Genomic DNA, 24056 nt, shown 5'->3' with positions numbered 1-24056 from the left:
ATACTGATTTGGAGCTCACCAGAGAGAGCAGGGATAGAAAGATTTGGGAGTTTTTATTTAGCTTCAGTGGTAGCTAACTTTACTTATTGGAGTTAGAAGATAACTCAGAGTAAAGATTGAAGAATTCATATCTGTATGGAAATACTAATATAAAGGAATGGGCTACAGCTCAGATTATGATATCATATGTGATGTCGCTCAAGAGGTGTTACTACTCTGTCCTTCTCACATTGATCTGGGGATTGTTACAGCCTGTTCCCAATCAGCAAATTAGTCCATTATATTTGGATTGTGATATTTTTTCCACTGTAGTGGTTTGTTTAATTATTAGAGGTACAGTTTTTGAAATGTATTTTAGAAAGCACCATGTTGTCACTACACATCTTACGTACATTTATCAAATTCATTTCTTTACATCTGGTGACAAAAGCAAGGGAAAACTAACCTAAACAGTGAACATTCTGGACCAAACGTGAAATGGGGAATGGAAATTTGCTCTTCTCTCAGCCTGTCTCAATTCCTGAATGCTTCTCATCTAGCTGTGATGAGTGTGATTATGGTATTTTAAAGAAACATTTTTAACATCACAACATGAGGCCTAAGTACAAGACAGCTATTTAATCTACTAGTCAGTTGAAGAAACAGCAAACTGTTCAAGTGCTGGTATGAAAATTAGCTTTGTAGGAATTATTGAGATGGTGTGTTGGTCCAGTGTGGCATTTATTTAAGAGATTTTTAAGGCAGATTTTTACTATATGCTGTTTTCACCTTATGTACTGACTTCAGACCCTAATTCCCAGGTGTGCTATATAACTCCACTGTAATTAGGTTTTAGTAATGAAAGCCTGGAGATGTGAAGACTTCATTACAGCTAAAGTCAATCAATACTTAACAAAAAACTTTTTTGAATACATTATATATGTCTATGGTACAAAATTCATAAGGTGCAAAAAGGAGTACACAGTAAGGAAAAAAAAGTCTCACTTCTCTTTAGCTCCAGCTACTCAACCACATTCTTGTGTAGCTTTCATATATGTGTGTGTGTGCTATACACATTATTCTGCACCTTGATTTTTTTTTTTATGTAAAATATGACATGGTCATCTTTCATATCAGTTCCCAAAGAACTCTCATGTTTTTTGAAGAGATAATTTAAAAGATGCACGCTGACTTATTATATGTGCTATAATTTGTGAAACCAGTCTGGGCTGTTACAGATAGAGGCTATTTCCAGTCTTTTGCTGTTATACATAACGCTGTAAAAAATAACTTGACGTGTATGTCATTTCACATGTGGAGGAGTGTATCTTCAGGACAGATTCCTGGGAGTAAGTGTCACTGGATGGGTGCTTTAAAAAATCTGATAGACATTGCCACATTGTCCTCCAGTCACATGGCAACAATTTACACTCTCACAGGCTTTGCTTGAGAGTACTCTTATTTCCTGACACTCTCAAGTTGTTACATTGGTTTTAAGCAGGTTGCTTTTTCAATTGTTCTTCTCTCTTTTCCCCCATAACTTTTTATTATGAAGAATTTCATATATACAAGAGTTGGGGAAAAAAGCAGTACAACAAACACCTGTATACTCTCTCCACCTAGACTCAACAGTTGTTAACATTTTGCCATATTTGGATCATTTCTCTGCTCCCCCTCCTTGGTCGTCCCTTCCCTCCCTTTTTCCCGCCTTCTTCCTCTGTCCCTCTCCTCCCTTCTCTGTCCTTCTCTCCCCAAATAAGTACCCTTTTTTGTTGTTAAACAATTTGAAAGTAAGTTGCAGACATGATACCTCATCCTCTAAACATTTCAGCATGTATCTCTTAAGAATAAGGATAGTCTCTCTCTAAAAGCGAGCGTGCATACACACACACAATGTTTATAGTATACATCTCCATATATAACCAAATATTAAATATAGTCATATGTATTTTATACATATATAAAGCCACAGTACTGTTTTTATATCTAAGAAAATGAAAGTAATTCCATAATATAATAACAAATATTCAGTTCAATTTAAATTTTCCCAGTTGACCCAAGAGTGTCTTTTCTAGCACTCCCTCTTTAAAAAACAAAAACCAAGTTCCAAATAAAACACACCTTTTATATGTGGTTGTAGATGTCTTTTTAATTTCTTTTTGTTTTAACTGTCCCTCTGCCCTTTTCCCTCTCCTGGAATTGATTTTTTTTTTTTTTTTTAAGAGTCCAGCTCAGTTAGTTGTCCTGTAGGGTGTGCAGCATTCTTCACTTGTTTGAATATTTCTTCATGGTGTTATTTAACTCATTTCTCTAGCTCCTATACTTGCTGTAAACTGGAAGTTATGTGAGAGGCTTGATTGCAGCCCATTTAACAAGAATGACAAGAATGCTTCATCATAGGTGAAGTGTACTTTGCATTGAGTCATGTCGGGAGGCACTTAATGACAGGTTATCCCATTATGAGCTATGCTAAATTTGATCCCTTCATTAAGGTGGCAGCAGCCAGACCTCTCCATTAAGGTACAGTTTTATCCTCTGTTATTACAAAGGACTATGGGGTAATATTTTGGCACCTTGTAAATATCCTGTAACATTACAGCCTTTCACCCAGTGGTTTTAGCATCCTGAGCCTGAAATCAGTTATTACAATGTAAGTTACAAAATTGTGGTTTTCTGTCGTTTCATCTATATTTGTTAGCTAGCATTCACAGAGGCCATCTCGTTTCTCCTCCTTCCTTTTGTGTATCACCGTACTCTCATGGATTTTGTTCATTCACTGTGTTAACAGTCAATTACAGTCTTTATTGATGTTCAGATTTGGCTAATGAGAGCCCCTTCAAGGTGGCTCCTGCTTCCTTTTTAACATGAGCCCATCAGTTTTGGTGTGTTTCTTGGTTTTCTACTTTTCCCTGCATATCAGGAATCAACCATTTCTCCAAGACACTCTGGTTCCTTTTAGTGGGGAATGGTGTTTAGAAACAAAATCAGTACTGTTGGGTTGTTGTTGCTTCTAGACCTTTTTAGTGGACAGACCTAAGAAGTATATTTAAAATGAACCATGTGTTCATGTTAGTTCTGATTCAAACTTAATATTACAGGGATATATTTCTGAACCTGTTAGCCTTTTGATTTTCAAAATCTAAGGGATCATACTGTGTAATGGCCGTCTATTTGAGGTACTAATTGTTATGCAAATAGGCAGATAAATAGCTTTATTCATTTATTATTGAGCATGTAATCGAACAGGTACTGTTTGGTAATGTGGGGAATACAGAACAGAATCAGATGTGTACCTTGCTTCCAGAATCTTAGTCTTTTACGTAAAAAAGTATAGTTCAATGTGAGAACTGCTAAGGATCATGAGAGGTGGACATACGTTGTGTGGGAGCTAGAAAAGGAAGGAAATCTCATAAAGGAAATTTTTAAAAAGTTACCCTTTGGGACTTGAGCAAAAATTAGACATGGATGTGGATGTGTTGGGGCAGAGGAGGGATATCATAGCAAAGGTAACCAAATGAACAGTAGCTGGCAGGCAGTGGTGTGTATTGTCTCTTGGGAGTAAGTAGTTCTGTGGATTGTTGGAGTGTAGTTTGTGTGAAGGGATTGAGGTAGATAAATTTGTAAAGAGATTATAACCAAATCTTGGGTCATCCTTTAGGTCATAAGTTACAGACAAGTAGCCTGTAGATAGAGATCCACAGATGTATTTTATTTGATCTGCATAGATTTTTTAAAATTAGACATTTCATATCAAAACACTCTGGTTTTGCCTGAAAACTGGAGCTGAGTAGTGGCTGCCCTTATTTATTTATTTATTTATTTATTTATTTATTTATTTTTGGCTGTGTTGGGTCTTCATTTCTGTGCGAGGGCTTTCTCTAGTTGCGGCGAGCGGGGGCCACTCTTCATCGCGGTGCGCGGGCCTCTCACTGTTGCGGCCTCTCCCGTTGCGGAGCACAGGCTCCAGACGCGCAGGCTCAGTAGTTGTGGCTCACGGGCCCAGTTGCTCCGCGGCATGTGGGATCCTCCCAGACCAGGACTTGAACCCGTGTCCCCTGCATTGGCAGGCGGATTCTTAACCACTGCGCCACCAGGGAAGCCCAGTGGCTGCCTTTTTGAGTCAAGTCTTGTACTTTCCTGGTCACCATAGCTCCTGTAAGGCCTTCTTTACTTTTGAGCTTGTCATCCCTGCAGGAGAGGAAGGGTGAGGGTAGTGGGTGTGGTTTGAGATGAGAGATAACTTGAAAGTTTGAGCAAAATCTGTGCTTTAGAAAGATCACTCTGGCAGTCAGTTTGGAGGATGCAATGGAGCAGGGAGACCAATTAATAGACTGTTGCAATGTTCCAGGGAAGAAATCACAAGATAGTAACAGATGGTGTGGAAGAGGAGGAGATGAGACATTTTAAATGTAGAATGGGTAGATTGTATTGATAGATATGAGTATGTATGTGTATGTATTGAAGAGAATGTAAATCGGACTCTCTTAAAACATGAAGTCCTGTCTCTAAAAAGCTTTGCATTCATAAATCAGTTATGAATTAACTGATTATGAATGAATTAATTACAGTTTCTGGAACTTAACCACATATTTTTTAATCTGTTGGTTAATTTTGGAAGACAGCAGTAATAGTTTCATGCGTTGTCACTGTGTTTAGTTTTGCAATATGCAAATAACATGCTTCAACAAAGTCTAACTCTGACATAGCTTTATTTCTGAAAGTTGTTTATAAAGTGAATATTTATATTATGATTTTAAAAGTCACTTTCCTTATAATTGTGGAGCTAAACTTTCAAGCAAAAATATTAGCAATGCTAGTACTTATTTTCAGAATGTTGGCTGCTTGTGTTTAATTTTCCCCACAATCTCTGCAAGAACTTAATCAAAAGGATAGTGAATCAACAAGGGACTGTACCGTAGACTTGAAATTACACCTTTATTAAAACCATATACACTGTTAATAAGTATTTTGGACATCTTCCCTGTCTGGTTAGGGCATGACTTTATCCAGTCCCATTTCCAGTGCCATTACTCCAGATATTTAGTAGCACCACCAGCTCAGATAATCTGAGGGAGGTGGACATGAAGAACATGTAAATGAGTAGACTGGGAATGAGAGTTACTCACACTGACAGAGGCCACACCTGGATACTGTGTAAAAAGCATCCAGCTTCAAGGGATGAACAAAGATAGATTAAAGGGCATTTGCATATATTTTTTTTTTATTGCTTTTAGCTTACATACAGTATAGAACACAAATATTAAGTGTACAGCTTAATGATTTTTTTTACATATGTGTATACTACACTGTGTAACTACTACCCAAATCAAGATAGAAAACATGCTAGAGCCACTTGAGGGCTTTCTTGTCTGTGCCTCACCCAGTCAATAGACCCTCCCAAAGGCCTATTCTGACCTCTTTTATTATAGGTTAGTTATGGCTGTTTTTGGATTTTATATAAATGGAGTTATACAGCATATATATGTACTCTTGTGTTCCCCCCCCGTTACTGTATCCATGAAATTCATCCATTTTGTTGTGTATAACAGTATTTTTCCCTCCGTGCATTATTCCATTGTATATATAGTCCATGGTTCATTTATTTTACTGTTGATAAATTAGTTGGTTTGTTTCCAATTTTTGGCTGTTATTATGAATAACATTTCTAAGGTGGACATAAACACTTGGTTCTCTCAGTTGTGAAAACCCCAGAGTGGAATTACTGGGTCAGAGGATAGACATATGTTTAGTTTCAGTAGATTCTGCTAAACTGTTTTCCAAGCACTTGTGACAATTTAGACACCTACCTGTAATGTGGAGAGTTCCAGTTATCTCTTGGCTTTGCCAATCCTTTTCATTTTAGCCATTCTGATGAGTGTGTACTGGTATCTATATTGTAGTTTTGGTGTTTTTTTTGTTTAATCAGCTTATTGATGTATAGTTTATATGCAATAAAATGTACTTATTTCAAGTATACTGTTTGAGTTTTGAAAACTATATATACTCATGTAACCAGTACCACAATCAAGATATAGAACATTTCTACCCAAAAAAAACTTCCCTCATTACCCTTTGCAGTTCCCTCAACAGCATCCTCGGCCTCAGGTAACTTGCTTTCTATTACTGTAGATTAGTTGTGCGTGTTCTAGAATTTCATATAGATGGGATGGGTACAGCATGCGTATACTGCATGTACTCTTACTATGTTTGGCTTATTTTGCCTAACATGTTTTTGAGATTCATTCTTGTATCAGTTGTTTGTGCCTTTTCATCGCTTAGCAGTGTTACATTATACAAGTATACACAGTTTTGCTTATCCATTCGCCAGCTGATGAATATCTGGGTTGTTTCCAGTGTTTGGCTATTATGAATAAAGCTTGCGTGAACATTTGTGTTCAGGTTTTAGTTTGGACATTTCTTTTGTCTTGTGTATACCTAGGAGTGGAATTGCTGGGGTAGAGTGTAGATGTATGTTTAGTTTTTCAAGAAACTGCCAGATCTTTTCACAAAGTGGCTGTACATTCTTAGAGTTCCTCTGACAGTGTATGAGAATTCCAGTTGATCTACATCCTCATCAGCACTTGACATTGTCATTCAGTTTTAGCCATTCTAATAGCTGTGAAATAGTATCTCATTGTGGTTTTATTTTACAGTTCCCTAACGACTAATGATGTTGAGCATTTTTTTCTTGTGCCCATTGATCATTTAGCTATCTTGTTTAGAGAAATGCTTATTCAAATCTTTTGACCCTTTAAAAAAATTGAGTTGTCTTTTTTCTTACTGATTTGTGGGCGTTCTTTATTATAGTCTGGAAACGAGTTCTTTGTCAGACATACATATTGCAGACACCTGTTCTGTGGCTTGCATTTCCAATGTCTTAATATTGTCTTTTGATGGACAGAAGTTCTTAATACTAATGAAGTCTAATTAATCAATTTTTTCTTTCATAGTTACTAGTTTTTGTGTCCTGTTTATGAAATTTTTGCCTACTCTAAGGTCTTAAAGATACTCTGTGTCTTCTTCTAGAAGTGGTATGTTTTTACCATCTCACAATAATTGTTTTTTATGGTTGAGATAGGGATCAAGATTCATTTTTACTTCCCATGGTTACCCAATTAGCCCAGTACTGTTATTGACACATACGTTAAAAAAACTGTTGAAAAATGTTAAGTAAGAAACTTATATTTTCTTTTTACAGAGGTAATTTATATTTATTATAGGAAAATTGAAAATAAAAATTATGTAAAATAAGAAACAAAAAGAATAAAAAGTTCCACTGATAACTGCTGTTAATATTTGGTATACTTCTCTGCCTTCATATACATATTTTTTTCTTTCATGTATGTTTCATATTTGTTTTTCACACATAAAATTATTTTGCAAACTGCCTTTAAAACTCAACAATATTTGTGACATCTTTCTGAACCGTCATATATTTCTTTATAACATTTTGAAGGGGTGCCGAATATGCATGAATATGCAAATGGATAAATAGTTAAACCACTCCTTTATTAGACATTTAAGTTATTTCTAATTTATAACAACTTAAAGCTGGTGCTCTTTCTTGAAGTTTAATCTTTGAACAAATCTGTGAGTATTACCTTGGGGTAAGTTTTAAGAGGTGGAATTGTTGAGTCAAATAGTGTACACAAAAAATGTGCATGTGTATTTTATATAGCCAAAGGTTTTACCCACTTTCTGTTATTTATATGAACATGACATATCAGACTGACCATAGTCTATGAAAGTGCTCTTTTCTCCATGTTTATGCCATTTTAAGGTATTAATAATTTTTTTAAATCCCAATTTGGTTAAAGAATTTAAAATTTTATTTTTTTTAATTACTAGTGATATTGGACATATTTTTCTTAGGTTTGTGGCTATTTATGTTTCTTTCGTGAAGAAAGGGAAATATGTAGATTAGCTGTCTTCACTGCTGATTCTAGATCCAGGTGCATTTGGGGAGTGGCAGAAGGAAGTCACCAGGGTGAGTAACTTCTGAGTTTGTTGTGGCTGGGGCAGTGCCGCCCTTTTGTGATTGAAATGGCCATTTTTGTTAGAAGCCAGCTGCAGGAGTATCTGCTTTATTCAGCAGACTGTCTGTGGCAAGCTTAAGCCAGGTCACTGCTCTGGCTTGCCCCTGGCTCCCGGTGCTCTTTATGAAGCACGTTAGGATCCGTCTCGACTGGCCTCACTGACAGCTTCAGGGACACTCACTCCTACTAGCCTTTGCTGCTTTGACCTAGGAAGTGAGGTTCTGCTGGGAATTCTTCTGCTTTTCAGGTAGACTTTTCTTTGTTTACGTGCAGTGAACCCTGTTTCCACAGAAACCGCAGCCTTGGCACCTCTGTCTTCCTCCTGAGTCTTGTCTATTTTTGCTCTTTTTCACCCTAGCTTTCCATACTTCAGTCACAGTGATTTTCTCCCACCCCTTCCTCCAGTGCACCAGATTCTGTCTTGACCTAACAAGCATTAACGTCTATTATTTGTTATCAGGGAGGCTTCACCCTTAACTCCTTTCTTGCCCATTTAACCTCTGCTTGTCCTTTAGAGCTGAGTTCAAGCATCAATTCCTCAGGGGTTGTGTCTGGGCCCCCTAGGTACCCCTACAGGTTAGATTCCCTTTGTCATATTATTACAGCATTCAGTTCTTTTTCTTCACAGCTGTTAACATAATTGTAATTGATAAATGTATTGCGTAATCCCCCACTAGACAGTCAGCTTCTTTATTAAGAAGGTAACCTCCATGGGGACAAGGATCATGTCTGTCATGTCATATTCAGTTCATAGCATATTCCCAGCATCTAGCACAGTGCATGCCATACAATTGCCCAGTTGATTGAATGAAGGAATAAATTTAGGAGGGCAAATGAGAATTAACCATCTTGTATCAGAAGTTTATATGTACTTTTAAAATGAATACATGCACTCCACTTAATGCTTGGTGTTTTCTGTTTCACTATCATCTCTTAGTTTTAAATGACTTGGTCATGAAAATTAAGCTGTTGGCATCAGTGACTCCTTTCAGAAGATCAAAAAGCATCCCTTCTCTCCCTCTCTGCCTCTAAACCAGACATTGACTTCTGATCTGTCCAGATAGTAATACTGCAGCTGTCATTTTGAAGGATTTGTCAGCTGCTGTAAACTGCTAACCTTTCCTTTCCTCCCCCCTCCCTTTTTATTTTCGTGTGTGTGTGTGTGTGTGTGTGTGTGTGTGTGTGTGTGTGTGTGTGTGTGATTACTAGGATCACTATTACTGGGAGTTGCTTCCTTAGGTCAAGTAAATTTAGTAAATGCTGCATGTAATCTCCTCCTCTTAGAAATTCACTTGGTAATTGTCATTTTAATAATATGTTTCCCAGCATTTCCCAAACTTTCTGACTCCAGAATCCTTCTCCTCCTTTATTTTGGTTCAAAACTGATACAACCCAAGGCTCTTTACTATTTTTGTGTATTTCACCCCAACTTCTTTTATTCACCAAGGGTTCTCTTATCACTCTGCCAAAGTAAGGAGGGAGGGAACTAACACTCGTTAAATGCCAGATTTACATCTACTATTCCTTTTAATCTTCACCATAACCTTGAAAGATAGGCTTATTTTCCACATTTTAGCATGTGAGGAAATGGAGACTGGAGAAGAGAATTATTTTTTTGCTCAAGGTCACATAGTGATTCTTTCCCTCTCTTTCTTTCTCTTGTCCTCCCTCCCTCCCTTCCTTTCCTTCCTCCCTTCCTCCCTTCCTCCCTTCCTCCCTTCCTCCCTTCCTCCCTTCCTCCCTTCCTTCCTTCCTTCCTTCCTCCCTTCCTCCCTTCCTCCCTTCCTCCCTTCCTTTTTATCTCTACAAAGCCTTGTGCTCTTTCCCATCCCTGCCTGGGGTAAGAAAAGAAAAACTCTTCTGATTATTTTAGATTCCGCACCTCTAGCTATCACCTTAGTTTGAGGAGTGTTAGGTGGCAGCTTGGGACTCTTAAAAGTGCCAGAGACTCTGGAGCAGCAGGGTTTCCAGGTTGTAGGTGGGCAGCAGCAGATTGTCAGTATTTGGGGAGATTGAGAAGAACAGGGGAAGCCTTGCCTGCCCCTGCCCAAATTGCCTCTGTAAGCCCTCATGCTTCCTTTCCTCCCTCATTCTGTGCTTAACTCATTCTCCCCAGTTCCAGTCTTTTCTCCTTTGTTGGAGTTCTGTTGATAGATTAGCTTTTTATCAATAGTGCAGTAGTTAATATTTATTGAGTGCCTGCTTTGGATGTAGCAGGTGCTGTACTCCTCGAAACAGCTGGCTTGCTTAAGGTCACATAGTGTGAATCTAGAATCTTAACCTACCTCTGCCTAAGTGTTTTTTTTTTAGTCTTAATAATTTTTTTCCTAAGGGAAACCTACCCTAAGCAATGAAAATCTGTGAAATCATGGGTTTGATGTGCTAGCTGTATATTTGTTATAATGTATTTAAATTAAATGTATAGCTATTAAACATTAAAACACCCTTACGTGTCACCAGAAATCACCTTGAATACTAAACCTTGGGAAACATTGCTGTAGTCTACCCTTTTAACTTTATTCATTCATCCATCCATGAATAGTTCAGTATGTATCTGTAAAAGACGTGGACTTAAAAACAAAAAACTGATAAAAACAAACACATATAGAGCACATAGTTCCATTATTATACCTAAAAAACTAACAATAATTCCTTCATATCAAATAGTGTTTATATTTGCTTAATTGTCTCACAAATAATTTTTAAATTAATCGTCGTTACTTTTTAGAACAGTTTTAGATTTGCAAAACAATTGAGCAGGTAGTACAGAATTGTCATATACACCCCCTTCCCCTGCATAGTGTCCTCCGTTATTAACATCTTACATTAGCGTGGTCATGGGCTGCTATATTGACGCATTATTATTAACTATAGTCCATAGTGTATTCAGCTGTCTTTAGTTTTTACCTCATGTCTTTTTTCTGCTCCAGGATTTCATCCAGGATCCCACCTTACATTCAGTTGTCGTGTGTTCTTAGGCTCCTCTTGGCTCTGTCATTTTCTCAGACTTTGTTTTTGATGACCTTGACAGTTTTTCGGAGCACTGGTCAGGTATATTGTATTGCCCTCTGTTGGAATTTGTCTTGTTTTTCTCATAAAGTCTCTTAGTAGTTGGTTTTTTCAGTTCAGGAGACAGAGTTGGTTCACACATTGCATATAGTTAATAGTCTCTCAAATCTCTTTTAATCTATAAAAATTGCCTCTCCCATCTTTTTTTCTTGCTATGTATTTATTGAAGAAACTGGATTGGTCATTTGTTCTGTGTAACTTCCCCAAATTTGGATTTTGCTAATTATGTTCTTATTAGGTCTACATATTCTGATCTCATTTGTATTTCTTATAAATTGGTAATCACATCCAGAGGTTTGTTGGATTTAAGTTTAGTGTGTTTCTCTATCAATTAACAAAGTAAAACAAAAATCAAAATTCATTGTGTCCACTGTGCTATGGTGCTTTCTTACTTTTGTGATATTCTCTCTCCTTTCCAAGTAAGTGATTCTTGAAGAAATACAGAACTTCTTGCATTTGCATTTTTCTGAGTTAAAAACTGCATAATTTATTGACAGCTGATAGAGAAGCAGTAACCTGGCTGCAGGAATATCCACATGTGGTTGTCAGTTTTGCCAAGGACAGTGATGACACATTTTATGGTATTGACTATCAGTATTAGAGTTTTATTCCTATAGTTTTTAAAATTTTCAACTTTTTTCTTTTTCTCAGTTCAGAAATGTAATGACTTTTGCTATTGTTAGTATATACTTAAACCTTACCTTATTTCAAAAAAAAAAAAGAATTTGAGTGATTACAATGACCCATACAGTATAGGAAGATAAAAAGAAAATAAGTGGATAAATGAAGATGAAAGGAAAAAATTAATGTAGTAAAATAAGATAAAGGAAGGGTTAAAGTTATGCAAAAATGCATAGAATAAGGTTAGTTGTTACAGGAGGGGCACAGGTTAGGCGCTGCTTGTAAATAGTAATATTCTGTGTCTGTAGCAGTTTGCAGGACTTTTGTAATCTTAGATGATAAATATATTCCTTGCTCTAAGGTTATTTATTTATTTGGTGCTTGTACTTGGTACTACCAACCTCATTGCTTATTTGGAATTAAATGCCTATAAAGCGGTGGGTCAGGTTTCTCAGTATTGGGTATCAGAGCTCCTTGGAAGATCAGGACTCGTTTTTTCTGTTATACTTTCTTTCTGCATTCTTCTTAGTGTTTTGTTTAGTTTACCCTGTTACATATTTTTTTCTTTCTCTAGTATCTGTGTTATAGCAGGAATGGGATATTCTTAGAACATTTTGTTTTGAATACTTTTAGTAGAATAAAATGACTTCCTAGGAAAATAAATATAAATTTAAGAATGTTTCATCCGCAGAATGTTCTTTGTCTTTAAGACCTTGGCCATGTCAAATACGTTTTTGGCTTTTGCCTGTTTTATTTGAACTAAATATTTAAGGTTTGTTATGATTTTTTTCCAGTAGAAAGTGTCAGAAAACCCAACTCAAACTGGTTTAAGCTGAAACAGGGAATTTATAATTTGAAAAATCCAGAGGTAGATGTGGATTCAGGTTTCTTCCTCAGAGTGAATGTAGTACCTCCTAGAACCAGCTGTCCCTTGTGGTAGCATGAGGGCAGTTCCAGCTTTCATCCTCTTATGTTCATGCTCAGTGGGGAAAGAGATTTCTTGTGGCTCCCGTAGAAGTCCTGGATTCAACTTGGAGTATGTGCTTATTCCTGAATCAATTACTGTGATTAGGTGATGTAGTCAAAAAACAAGTGTCCACCATCAGCCCTTTAAAATTACAACATTACATTCTTCTCTAGCCTCTGAATCAGATTTTTGCTTTACATGTAACCTTCTGGACTTTACATGTTAATTATTTGATAAATTAGCAAATATTTATTGAGTTCCTACTCTGTACAAGTGCTGTGAGGACCTGAAAGCATTACATTGTAAATTGGTAAATTGTCTTATCAATTGCTTGTATTACTTTATTTTTTATAAATTATTTTGGAAATACAACACCTAGTTTATTTGGAAATAAAGTACAAATTTTATAGGAAAATTTAGTACTTTGTGTTTTCCTGTGGTTTATAGACCAATTTTTGGTTTTTGAATTTGATTATTTTCAAAGTAAAAGTAAATATCACCCTTTCAACCTTTTTTGCTTGCATCCCAATCTTGGTAGCTGTTTTTATTGTTTCTCTTTAGACTTTTAATTCGTCGATTAAAAGAAATGTGGATCATGGAATATTTTTTTTGTCTTAAATGCAGCAAAAAAATGCCCGGATGAGATTTGTCTTCTGATCCTCCTCTCAATTCTGTATTTTCTCAGAGTTAATAAAAAATTTATTATGATGGTGACATCTGTGCTCTGGGCTTTGTAGAACACCTTGACTGACCACTTATAGCTGAGTCATACATAAAGTTATTAAAACAATGGAGCTTAATAGCGTTTTTGACAAAGAAGTCCAGTATCTCTTAAACTGATATTGGGCCTTTACATCTTGACTTCATTACTTCCTTTGTATGAGAACTTCCAGAGTGTTGTAGTCTACCTGTGTTCATATGTACTCCTGCACAAAGGTCTGTAACGTATAGGTTGACCTTATCGTAGCATGTGTCTCGCAGCAATTATCTGCTGTTGAGACTAGGTACTTTCAAGGGAGTACGTACCAAAAGCACCTCGTGAGATATTTAGAAGACCTGGGCTAGAAAAACATTTTAAGAAGATGGACAAAATGCTCTCTATAAGGTCCCTTTCTGCTCCAGAATGTAATGGAATCTCTGGCTTCAAGCGGTAAGAACTCCCCTTACCCAGTTGCCTGCAGAAAACAGTGTGAAGGGAATCAAAGACAGCCTTGCTGTGCAGCAGGCAGCAGGAATCCTTACTAAGGCAGTCCTAGCCCCCGGCTGAAAGACAGATTCATTTGTTCTTAGAGCCCAGTGGATTGTGAGGCACAAAACTTCATTCTTATTTGAAACCAAGGTCTGATTAGGATATGAGAACAATGGGGATTAGATGAGAAAGTAGAGGAAATGCAAAGTTTACTATACATTTAATTAAGGGTTGATAAATCCCTGTATATCTATTAGCTTGGACCACTCACTTTCATGCTATTCCTAGCTTAAAGAAGCAAACTTTTGATTACGGTCTTTTTCTAGATCCATCCCTCTGTGTGTGTGTGTGTGTGTGTGTGTGTGTGTGTGTATAAAATTTTAAACATTGAGACTCTACTAACTTGGAATATGTGTTTCTTTGGAATGGGGGCTGGATTAGGTCTCTGAAAATAAATGGGTATTCGAGAAATGAGCAATGTTTAGAAAATATTAGAGGGCTTGTTTAAATGGTGCAAGGTTTGATTTCAAAAGATTTCTTAGGAGGACCAACTTTCGTTCGATAGGTACAGTGAGACAGGAAGCATGTTAGATAGTGGAAGCTTTGAAAGTCTTTGGAAGTGATTTTTAAAATACCATTAGTTAGTGGAGGTTTAGTTTTAATACTCTTGAAAGCAGTGAAACTGCATTTCTTTGAAATATTTTATACTTTAGGAATTTAGCCATTTATCTCCCTTTAGTGAACTGGGAAATAATATAGCTTTATTCCCAGAAATAATTTTGATACCAGAATATTTGGTTTTCAGAATTCTTGTGTTGTCTGTTGAAGCATTTAGTATATTGGCATGTTCAGTAAACTTTTTGAATGAATTATCAGTTTAAATGAAAGAGTTAAAGTAGGATTATGATGTGGTCTGACTATAATTGTCAGACCTATTGAGAGTAGATGCAGTAACATTCCTTAAGCCATCTTTCTGAAAGTGATATTTCTTCCTAGAAAAAATGAGAGTGTCCATTATATCAGGGGAAAAAAAGTTTCCACTTTCTGTATGTTCTAATTTTTGTTTTTTGGCTATGCCGAGCGGCTTGTGGGGTCTTAGTTCCCTGGCCAGGGATCGAACCTGTGCCCCCTGCAGTGGAAGCATGGAGTCCTAACCACAAGACTGCCAGGAAATAAACTCTAATGTTCTTTTTAAAACATGATAAACTTTGCACTCTCTTACATGAAAGTAGGGTAAGGATTTTGGTTCAGTACTGATATTATAGGGTAGTCAGATCTTGTTGTGTAGGCACTTCCAGAAATTCTCTGATTAAAGCTTTTTGGCTTGTGAGAGTTGGTAGAAGGACGAGGAAGGGGTGCTGCCAGCACCTGTGTCTGGAATGGTAAAGAAGGGGAGGTTGGACTGACTCAGGGTGGGGCTGGTGCCCTGGTATAGATAATGAGAGCAGATGTCTCTTGGTTCTCAGATGATGTCTACAAAACAAGGTGAGTTTTTAGTTCTTGCACCTGGAATTCTTTTCAGGTGTCATGCAGTGTGGAGTATGGATTGTCAGATGTTTAGAAATGGTAGCCTCCTAAGACAACACTGTTGGTGAAGAGTTTTCTCTGGCTGGGTATCCTCAGCTATTAGGGTAATGTCTTTGTCACCTCAGAGTGCAACCAAACTCTGATAGCTAGCTTAACCCCACCTGCTCTCCACATTCATTGGAGAATGGGCTTGAACCAAGGGAAAAGTTGCTAGGACCAGAACTCCAAGTAATAGTGTGGAAATGCCAGTTACTGTGTTTTGAGGTGGCCTGGAGGAGAAAGGAGTGAGAAACTTGAATACTATATTGCCAGTTTTATATTGGCTGCATCTGAAAAACTATGGTAGACAAAAAGAGTAAAATAAAAATCACCTGTATTTAATTCTGTATCCTATATGTGTTTTATTAAATAAAATGAGATCATAATATCATTTAAGTCCTGATTTTGTAGCCTTTATTCACTTAAGTTTTCTTGAACTTTTTTCATTGTATTGTAACTTCCTTTTCTTATGTAACTTACTTCTAGGTCAATAAATATACTCCTATAAAAATGATTTTTATTTGGTGGAAACATTCTGTCTTCTGGATGATCTGTAATTTATTTAACCAGTCTATTGTTGGGCATTTTTTCCTTTGCTATTATGACAGTCATGTGATGAACATCTTCTTAGCTATATTTTTGGACATATCTTTATTTTTTCCTGTAGTATAATTCCCTACATATGAAATTGCTGAGTCAATGATGTGCACTTTTTTCAAGTCTTGAGTATGTATTGATAAGTTGCACACGAGAGGTTGTACCAGTTACGCTCCCGTCAGCAGTATAGATGAGTGACAAGCGGATAAAATTTGAAAGTAAATCAGAGGAAAACTGCTGCTTTAGGGAGTTTAATGTCTAGCAAAGGAAGTGACAGGTAGTATAATTCAGGGAAGAAAGTAGGGATTTTGGAGTCAGAGTTGCAAGTCTGCTACTTTTGACCTCTGGCAAGTGGTTTGATGTCTCTGATCCTTAGTTTCTTCCTCTTTAAAACTAAGATACCTGTCTGTCCAGAGGTGGTGTGACAGTTAATGAGATCACGATAGCTGTACAGTGTCTGGCACATAGTAGGCACTCTGAAAATACAAATTTGCATCTCCTTCCCAAATTATCCTTTTTTGTAAATTTCATTTACATTTAACATTTTTTATTGAAAATGATATTAAATTTATAGTTTATTGGTCTCCCCTAGTCCTGAAAAATGTTCCTAATTGGACCAGAGATGCTAACTGCCTAAAGGCTCAGATGTACTTAATTTAACTGTTGTTTAATTCTCTGCTGTCTCAGGATTTGTGAATCTTGGATAAACCCCATTAGGATTGGGTTCAAGCTGATCTGACCTGGAGCTTGCTAGGGGAATCTGTTCCTTATTGGCAACTGAACCTCAGACAGGTCCTAGTACGATTGAGGACCCATGTGGCTATGCCGGAAATAGATTATTTTGTTACATCCTGTTCTCTGTCATGCTGCTTCGAATAGAGATTCTGCTTCCCCCTTCATACATCTAATCCTTCCTCTCCCCAGCTTCTGTTAGAGTGCTGAAAAAACGTGGTGACAGTTTTGAGTCATGAGTGGTAGTTGTGAAGTGGACAAGGATGATTTTTTTTTCATTTGAAATTACGCAGGAATAAGCTGTTACCATTTTGATGCTCACAGCTGTTTCTGAAGGTCACTAGGTAAAATATTTTTCTAGCACTCAGCATTTTAACGCATTTTAAACCACAGGTATTTGAGATAGACTCAATTAATTCTTGGGAAAAGAATTTGTTTTTATTTAAATTGTCAAGTTACTATTTGTAACTTATAACAACTTATATAACTAGTTATATAATTAAACAAAAATAAAGCATCACTTAAAATTATACAATGTAGTAGTAAAATATTATTATAAGTACTAGATGTTCATTGGAGAAAAATTAGAAAATATGGATGAATAGAAATTATAAAAGAAAAATTAGAGGGCTTCCCTGGTGGTGCAGTGGTTGAGAATCTGCCTGCCAATGCAGGGGACGCGGGTTCGAGCCCTGGTCTGGGAGGATCCCACACGCCGCGGAGCGACTAGGCCTGTGAGCCACAATTGCTGAGCCTGCGCGTCTGGAGCCTGTGCTCCGCAACAAGAGAGGCCACGATAGTGAGAGGCCCGCGCACTGCGATGAAGAGTGGCCCCCGCTTGCCACAACTAGAAAAAGCCCGCGCACAGAAACGAAGACCCAACACAGCCATAAATAAAGAAATAAATAAATAAATAAGTAAGTAAGTAAGAAAGAAAGAAAGAAAGAAAGAAAGAAAGAAAGAAAGAAAGAAAGAAAGAAAGAAAAGAAAAGAAAAATTACCCTTCATCCCTCTACCAAAGAAAACTGTGAAGATCCATTTTAGTTTTGGGTTCTGGTATCTTATTTTAGATAATCATATAAGATGAGATATTTGGACATTGAAAGTTTTGGGTTTTTTGTTTTGTTTTTAGTAGTAGGATCTAAGGAAAGTTTGGGCTCTGGCTTTGAATCCTGATTCCACTACAGTTTGGTTGGGTTTGCATCTCTAAAACTTGGCAGAAAGTAAATTTCAGTTTTCCTCATTCTTATCCTTTTTTCTTTTCTCATTCCACTGCCTCCTTCTCCCCATTCCCTTTTCTTCCTTTAACATATATCCCAGCCTGAAAATACCCTGTGGTGCCTTATCTATAAATATGTAGTTCTACAGTACAGTTGCTAAGAATTAAAGCATTAACGTTCTTGGTTACATGTCACATGGTTACTATCAAATTTTTTTATAATAAAATACCATTATAAGGAGATGAAAGCCTTTCACACATGGAGGCATGGACCAGTGTTCAGTTCTTTAAAACACTTTGGAAAATAGCTTTAAACTATGAATTAACAAAAGTTAATCAGGTTGTAGAATTTATAATTCTACAACCTGATTATTATGGTTCTTAGTTTTAAAAACAATACAATTATTTGGTGAGAGTTTGCTATTTCTTGTAGGCTGCCATCAAACATTATAAGAGCAGAAACCTACATTGTGACTCTTAGAAGACACTTTTAAAAGCTTTGTGGCCCTGTTTTCATTACAACTACTGTAGCTTCTTGAAAAGCAACAGTCTGAGAATTCAGACACAATAGGATAGTTCCTAATTTGCATTAACTTTAATTCTTGCTTTATTTGCTTTGAGATGAGGACAGCCTCCAGCAGAAACTGAATGGATACTCTGTAGCTTTCACATCTAGGTTTAGAGGGCTGGAGTTTCATAATCTCCTTGAGCCCACCTACTGTGTCATTCTTCAGGACCAAATCCCCACTCCTGGATAGAGATTCCCAGTGGAGAGCGTGTTATCGCCAAGTGATTACTATGAAATAGATCTTTTCTCTCATTCCTTCTGTATTTGGTAGCTCCCATTTCATTATCATGGCACTCTTTGTATTATGGTGGGAGTTTTATTGGAAAACAATTGACTTTAGACATGTACTTCCAAAGGTAAGTGTTGGCCCTTGTTTCTACTCTTTGTAGCCCAGCTGAAAGAAATTTGCATTAGTTGTAAAATAAAAATGAGGGGCTGTCTTTAGGCTCTCTAATAGACTTATCTTTCTAACTTCTCTTTAATGTTATGCTTCACTCCAGCTGCCAAAGGTCATTCCTCTGCTTAAAAGTTTAATAGTTGTCTCATCATTGTCTCTAGCAATGGTTTGAATGTTAAAGTTTTTGATGTCTCATTTGAAGGACTTAAACCACTCTAAACACTCTGATTTCACAATATTTATAAAAACATATACAGTTTTTGTATACTGTTTACTTCCTTTCTTTATCATTGGGTTACTATTGAGCCAACTTCTTTTTTCCCTGTTCTTGCCTGTGGCAAATGTTCCCCACATGTTCTAGAGAACAACATCTTTCTTTGATGCTTGCTTGAATTGGCTTGGCTTTGGCTTGATATTATGCTTTATCTCCTACCTCTTAGTCTAAGAACCTCACCCCCACACTTGCCAGTGTGTTGCATGACCTGCTTCTGTTCCTCTGACACATATTGTTGAAGCAGTAGGTATACTGAATTGCAGGGGGAAAAAAAAATCTCATACACGTTGATAAAAAATTGGACCACACACCTAGGAAGGATTGGCTGTTTACTGGTGAGCTATAGCATGCAGCCTAAGAGTTGTTTTCCTGCAGGATGAAGTCTCAAGTTCGATAGAATGGTATAGGGGAGTCCTCTGTGATTTGGCCCCTCTTTATCAGGCTTTCCTCATCTCACACTTAAATACTTTAGTCATGCTAAATTAATTGCAGATACTTGAATAGGACTGCCATTTCTTAGCTATTTGGCTTTGCTTAATGCTGTTTATTTTGTCGGAAATGTGTCTCTCTCTCTTTTTCCCTTGGCTGCCTCCTACTCATCCTTTATGGCTTAGTTCAGGCATTTTCCTCCTTTGGGTGTGTTAAGACTGTGTGTGTGTGTGTTTGTGTGTGTGTGTGTGTGTGTGTGTGTGTGTGTGTGTATTTACATGGCACATTCTCAAAATTCCCTCCTGTAAGCTGCTGGAGGAGAGAGAGAATGTCTTCATTGCGTTTCTGTCTGCAGATATAAGGTCAGGTAAGTTTTTTGTTGAATGGAATAGTATTTAAGCCCCTCAACTTGTTTATCTCAATCGTGATGATAGAAGAAGCTGGTAATGGTTCTGTGGAAAGAAAAAAATTGGGATTTATAGGGCATATTTCTAAATCAGAGTGACATTAGAGAGACGATTAACATAAAATACCTCTTTGAGTAGCTTTTAAAAGAATTGCCTCTTTGAGAAGGAATCAGGGCAAGATATTCAAAACAATTCCATCTAGACACAGACCAAAGTTAGCTTTTGTGAGTTCTTCTTAAAGCTAGCCAATCAGAGGCAAGGTGCTTGCAGCCACTTTTCCCTTTTGATTTGTGGTTCCTATGGCAATAGGAAGAGAGCCTAGGACATTTCCCTCCTACCTCTTTTAATAACTTTTTGCTTTTGAAAAATGCCAAAAGCTATTATTCTTTTTGTCTTATAGTGTTTCTCAGCATGGTGGCCCTGATTTTGGTTTTTGATTATACAGTGGGTATGACAAAATTAATAAGTACTATCAGTTTCCTTGATTAATGTTATTTTCTTTGGCTATAGAACATACAAATATAATCAGTCTAATTGGGTATTTGCTGTTAATGTTAGAATCCCATGTGAATCATTTCCTGTTCTCTGTGAACAACCCTAAATTAGAATATTGGTCATTACAAGTAGCTAAATGTGAAATTAAAACAAACATTTCTTAGGGGTTTTCTACCCCTGAAAGGCCTCTCTTAAGCATCCCCATTGTGATCCCTCTGGGTTTCTCTTGAGCTCCAGGCTGAAGTCTCAAGAGGAAAGAGGCTTAGTTTGTATTGTTGTTAGCTTAATACGTAGGTCAATAAGTGTTTGTTAAAATTGGTAAATACCCACGGTATCAGGGTAAATTCTTCAGACGTATTTTAACAATGAGATAGTGTTCCAGAAGTTTAAAGATAGACCACTGTTAGCTTAAAAAAAAAAAGAAAAAGAAAAAGAGAGATAATAGTCTGCACTGTGATTATAGCTTATATGAAGAAATCTTTACATTATTCAGTTAAAGAGTGATGGATAATAGTTATTCCACAATAGTCAACATGGATTTTCAACCAGGTCCCAAAGTTTAAAATTAGCAGCTTTAAGAATCAATTACTGCTTGTGGTCAGAGCTGTATTTTAATGCTCTTAGGTTGATAAATATGGAACTTTTATGTTTAGCCATTATTTTCAAATTAGATCAATGTCCTCTTGGACCATCAGACCTAAGAGGAGCCTTATTTAGATGAGCAGGTATAGACTTTATTAAAAGATGGATGAATTTCCTAGAGTGGCATTTTCTGTTGAGTAAAGACTATTTTTCAGCACTGTGCTTGGTTGTTTAGCTTCAGGGTAATTGAGTGTGAAAGTAGTGCACTTCTAATACTTGTTATGAACACTGGCATCACTCTCTTTACCCCGAAGTATCTTCCATGGATGTTATAAAGATAAGTTCTTGGAAACTGGACCCTCGAAGGGTCCTTTAAAAATCTTTTTCTGGCTATACAGGTTCAATATCAAGTTTTAAAAAATACTTGTAATAAACGTTTAATATTTTGAAATTAAGTTCTTAGAAGTTTTTCTTTATGTTGTTTTCCATATTCTTATAAGTATTAATTCGATCATTAGATGATTAGGAAACCTTGGGAAGATCATTACTTTTCTTCTTTGGGCTTTAGTTTCTTCACTTCTGAAATCAGGGGTGGAAGTTTGAACTAATTGGTCTTCCAGTTTTCACAGTCTATGATTCTTTGATTTATTGAATGTGAAAATTGGTCCTTTTTTTTTTTTTTTTTTTGAGTTCTGGATCTCAAGTTATTAGCAGAATCTAATCAGGGTACAGTACGTTATGCCTTCATGGTTTTTACCCTTTGAGGCAAATACATGTTAAACCTTGCAGAGGGAATCTGTTTTTAGTGAATAAATGAAAATTGATTTGCAGATGAGCTTTGGTGTTAATTTGGTATTAGTTGCTGAATACAAGTATAATCCTTAAACTCTATTCTCAGATCTGAGTGATTCTGTGATTTGGATAACTACAAAGATTCCAAAAAAGAAACTTAACTGGAGCTATGAGGATGTTGGAAGTTTATTTAAATTAAATAATGTGTGTAATCTGTGTATACATACGTAATGTGTTTGGGCCTTTTCTCTGCCCTAAACATTTTGCTAGGTATCTCTGGATAGAGAGAGTTTGTTGTAGTAAAAAGAAAACATGTTTGCTTAAAGTCAGACAGGATTAACTTCTAGTCCTAATTCTGCCATCAATTAGCCCTTGTTTTCTTGTACCTTGGACAAGTTGCTGTTTCAACAAATCAAGCTCTCCTTTCCTGATCTTTGGTTTCCTCATCTGTAAAATGGAATAATACTTGTCTTACAAGGGTTTTTGTGAGGGTTTACTATGTCAGCTGTCTAGCATATAACAAGAGCTTGATAAATGGCAGCTATTTTCATTATATTATACAAACATTTATTCAGCATCTTTTATGGCACTCTATGAAAGTGTTGGAGTGGCAGAATATGTGTGACTGGAGTATCAGTGATATACTTTACTATATTGGCTATGGGAAGCTTTGAAATGAAAGCACACTATTGGAAATGTATGGCATGTTCATTGTTACCAAAAACCTGCTCAGTTTTTTTATTCCATTTGAGTCTTCTGGTTTTGTATTCTTTAAATACCTTTTCTAAATAATCTCAATACTCTAGTTACATTATAGGTGAGATATAACTAGAAAGTACAGATGCTGGATAGGAAGGAATCAGGTCTATCTGATTTCAAGCATAGTGGACTTTGTTTATATTATAGTTGGGGTAACCATAGAATTTATCTACCAAACCAGAACACTTTGAGAGTGAAAGTTATGCTGGGACCAGTGTAAACCTGGACTGTCCCAGGAAAGTGAGTATATTTAACCATCCTAATTATAGCTAGAATAAACAAGTTTATGAGGTTGGGTCTGAGGCTTCTGCAGTATTTTGGTTGAACCCAAACACCCACCTTCAGGTTTGGTTTTTTTTTTTTTTTTTTGGCATGATTATTGATTTTGCCAGAGTAAGTTAATTGACCTTAGGTCTGAAAAAGTACTTATTGAATACCATAAATAATCTAATGGTTTAAAAATACTAGCCATAATGCATATGTTTATATTTTACTTTTTTTCTTAATTCCCTTAAAACCAGCAAGCTCTTGAAAGAGGAATGGGAATGGGTAAATGAAAGAAGCTTTTAATTCTTACTCGTGTCAAATGAACTTTGTAAGCAAAGTCCAAAATGAAAATCATGATTATTCTAAAGTGTTTTCCTTTGGGAAGGCAGAGATGTGGATGACACTCAAAATCAGATGCGTTTTTATCAGCTCTTTTATTTCCTGTATCTGTCAGTCAATCTATCGCTTATCTTTCTTGTTCTTTTTGCCTTATGTCTCTAGGTCTCCTGTAATTTTATTTAGGGATGTGCAAAAGTGTACGCAGATGATAAAATGTCAGGTGATCAATGATAATAGAGGCATCATAGTCTTGTGGAATGAATGTGGGCTTTAATAGCAGCCATCAAGGTTTGAAATTCTGACTCTCCCCTCCTTTGCTGTTTGTCCTTGTGCAAATGACTAACCTCTGAGCCTCAGTTTCCTGACACTGTGGTGTGGGAATTAGAGAACACATTTAAAGTGCCTGGCACATGGTAGGTGATGTAATGATAGCAATTATAATTACATAACATAGAGCAAAAACCATTACTTTTATGAAGTTAGAGTGACAATCTCACCATAATCTTGTTTTGCACTCAAACTTTACAGTTCCCTTTAGTGGTTTTCATTTAAACATTCTTTCTCTCCCTCTTGATTCTGTTCACTGTATCCTGAGGAGTTAGTGGTTGGCAGCAGAAACCTCCTTTCCGTAGGACAGAAAGTGGGCCCTCTCCCAAGGTTTCAGTAAGTTTTGTTGGACTACCACCCCTGACCTCCAAGCTGCCAAGGGTGCACCCCCTGCCCAACTAACATTCAAGTTGCCTGTGTGAAGGAGTGATTTGTTGCGGCCTCT

At 36.7% G+C, this 24056-nt stretch overlaps 1 protein-coding gene across 10 annotated transcripts in view; it reads left to right on the top strand.

The window, feature by feature from the left end:
- The window catches only part of FBXW11 (F-box and WD repeat domain containing 11), a 130610-nt gene that overhangs the window by 12724 nt on the left and 93830 nt on the right, over positions 1 to 24056 (top strand). The window lies entirely within an intron of this gene.

Source organism: Balaenoptera borealis (assembly GCF_965194805.1).
Source record: "Balaenoptera borealis genome assembly, chromosome: 2".
Taxonomy (NCBI): Eukaryota; Metazoa; Chordata; class Mammalia; order Artiodactyla; family Balaenopteridae; genus Balaenoptera; species Balaenoptera borealis.
This window is presented reverse-complemented; position numbering and strand designations above follow the sequence as displayed.